The sequence below is a fragment of the Corvus brachyrhynchos genome, unplaced genomic scaffold (genome assembly GCF_000691975.1).
Source record: "Corvus brachyrhynchos isolate BGI_N302 unplaced genomic scaffold, ASM69197v1 scaffold61, whole genome shotgun sequence".
NCBI lineage: Eukaryota > Metazoa > Chordata > Aves > Passeriformes > Corvidae > Corvus > Corvus brachyrhynchos.
The window spans coordinates 2,439,236-2,442,690 of NW_008236478.1; positions in this window are offsets into that span (position 1 = coordinate 2,439,236).

Sequence of the window (3,455 nt, forward strand, 5' to 3'; positions counted from 1 at the left end):
TTGTAAGGGCCATGTGCGGGGCGCGCCCTGCGCTACGCTGGGAACAAATTCGGGGATAGCAGGAGGGTCTGCAGCACATCATTCCCCACCGGAGCGCTGCAGCGGGGTCTGCTGATGCCCAGGCTTACAAATAAAATGAGACCTCTTCCTCCTATTTTTCTTACTGAAGTAAGTGAAAGGCTTACCTTAAGCCAAGTAAAATCTCCGTAGCTTTAGAATGGATAAGCCTTAGTAAACCCACGCCAGAACTGAGGATTTGCTAGAAGAAAACACACTAACATGAACAAATACACAGTGCAAATCGCCAAACTGGAATTCAGTTATTTATTCACTTCTTATCCCTAGGCCTTTAGAGGTAAAACACCCCCACTAATTTCCCCTTTTCTTGCTAATTTTTTTTCTAATGGAATAAAAAGCCTTGTCATACCACTGTATTTCCTATGATCTTTATTACAAGTGAATTCATGAGAAAGGAGATGACAATGAAATAACCTGTTCTTCCAGGTTGTAACTAAATAATCCATTGGCAATAATCAGACTTTATATTAGCACAGGGAGTTTATTTATTTATTGCCTTTGACTACATTGATACGACTCATGAGGAACCTGGGCATTGACTGATCTTACTAGAGTTCTCAAATAAGAAAAAACAGGCAAGATCTCCAAGTTCTTATATATTGATCCAATGGCTACATTCAGATACTGGAAATACATTGTTAGATAAGGGACACAGAAACTTCTAAAAGCAAAGTATCATAATATTCCTTTCAATTCTATTTTTCTGTGATTCTATGACAAGATACCATTACCAAACTGGCTCAGACCTTCAAACCTTCAAATGTAAAGAATTTTATTACACTGATAATGAAGCAGAAACTAACAAAGGACAAGTAGAAAAATATTAACCTAGGCTGGTTTCACAATGTCATGAGCTAGATAGTTAAAAACCACAGATGGGATTAATACAAAATTATTCTCAAAGCCTTTTAGTGTTTTGCAGTAGTTTCTTCCTCCACAAGATTCCAACAACCAGAAAAGCTTGCCTTTAGTTACTTTCCATATTCACTGACACATGTAATTAAATCCTTTTTTGATAATGCAAAGCTCTACTTTCACAGAAATTTGTGCATTATAAAACATGAGATCTATGTGCTCTTTGTGGACTGGTGCTTCGAAATGTAGGGTCTTAGCATTGGGCAGCTTCAGGTCTGGGCATCTTGCAGATCAGTTTCCATAAAAAACCCGGCATGACAGCTACATAGAACCTGAATTAGGGGAAGCTGTTTATTTGTGATACATACACCAGTCTCTGAGCAGAGAGGACTATGAATGGCACAACAAAAATCTGCTTTCTAGAAGTCCCATACTAAACATTACAGACAGGGTTACAAAAAGCGTTTCATCCTAAAATTCCTTTTAGACAGAAATTTAGACAGGTTCCATTTAAAGTTTAGAGAAAAGATGGCAGCAAGAAAAATCACTTGCTCTTCCCCTCAGAACTCTAAATGATCATGTTACATAAAGGTATCAAAAATCACATGTCATCAGAGACTAATCTGCAGATTAAGAACCTGGACACATAAGACTGTACAGAGCTGAGTTCTCTGGTATCTGTGCTTAAACCCATGCCTTAGCACTTTGTTAAATTCACAAATATTTACAAGGTAAAGAGAATACCACAGCCAGCTTTCCCAATAGCTAACAGAAAGTAAACATGTTTTTATAACCTTAGAACAGGATGCAAATATAGAAAAAAGTCAAATTACAATTAAAAGTTAAGCTTCTGCGTCCCACGGGAAAGAACCCCAATACAATTTGTGCATTGTTCTTCATTTTCCCTGCCACTCCATGCTCTCATGCACAGTAGTGTGGTATGTCTTGGTTCAGAGGCAGAGAGATGTGGTTATTCAAGCCCTGCAATTACCAGAATTCTCCAGTCTCCAAGAGATGGTCCCAGCACCTGCATTATCTGCAGGCTGCAAAAAGTCTTGGTGACAAGCAAAGCCAGGGCTTGAAGATGCCTCAGACTGGTGCACAGTGTAGAAAGGAGTATCTATAGCTAGAAATAAGTACATGTGCTATCAGTGGATCAGCACAGGAGCCTGAAACCTCCAGGGAAACTTCCCCTTCTGCCTGGTGTTCATTGCTGGTTAATGCAATGACAGAACACACTGTTTGCCTATTGGTGTATTTATTCATTTCAGGGAATTAAAAATCAGCTTTCCTATAAATAATTAATTATAACTCATAATAATAAGAAATAAGCAGACTACCCATGTCACCTAAAAAGACCTTGCTATACTGAATCAAATGACTTACTGAATAAGTTGTGCAAGCAGTAAAAAAATAAACAGTCTGATAAATTCAGTTCAGGTAACTAGAAATTAGGGGACAAAATCAAAACCCACAGCAAAGAGCTAACCCTCTAAATGAACCTGGACTTGGGCACATGACTTCACTGGTTCATAGTTTGATCCTTCTTTGATCTGAAAAGTTAATCTCTGGTGGTAAAATCATGGGCTTGGAGAACAGGCATTACCCTGGAGTTCCTTGGTGAGGTGTAGGAATACCTGCTATGTGACGAATAGGGAAACTTGACTTCTGTGTTGTCTCTGGTTTCTGCATTCCTCTAGATAATAAGCTCTGAAACTTACAATCTCTGACACCTAAGGGAGACACCCAAAATCATGCATCAAGTCAGCATCAGTATGAAGAATTAAAAAAAGGCTTCTGAATCACAGCCCCATGGTGTTCTACTTTAGTCTTTAGCAGAACTTTGAAATGTGAAACTCATAGGACTAATGAAATAGTACTACCCTCCCACTTTTGTAAACAGATCAAGAAATTAAACTTCTCATATTAATTGATGTACCATAGTTGATAAAACAAGATAGAGCAAGGATGACTGCGAACTTATGGTCCAGGTTAGACCCAGGAAAGCCTTTCACCAAGCGTGTGCTTGAGAACAAAGAGTGGCTCCACTGCAGACAGTGGAACTATCCAGAGGGCTCAAACTAAGGATATATGTAAGTGCTTTCCTTGACCCAAGCCCTAAGATCTAATTTGAAGGCTGCAGAAGTTAATGGGAGTTTTCCAGCTTTCCTGAGTAGGTTCAAACCTTTTTAAGCTAAAGATTGTGTTTATATGGGAGGTTTAGTTATCTGTGTGATTTAATGTGCAAATATTTGTCTGCATGAGATATCTAAGTTCTATGGAATCAGGAGTGAACTTTGCAAAAAACTTATCCTCTCATTGACTATTAACCCACCATGAGGGCACCAGCTGTTTTTGATGGAAGGTGTAATGGTTTAGCATAGTTTAGGTTTTTAGTTAAAGAGGGCTCCATCAGTCATGGAAGTGATTCTCTTGCTAACAGGTGCTTACAGCTTCCTCCAGACCCAATAGAACCACAACTGGCTAGTTTGAATATTGGCAACTTTTTAAAGCCACTTAAG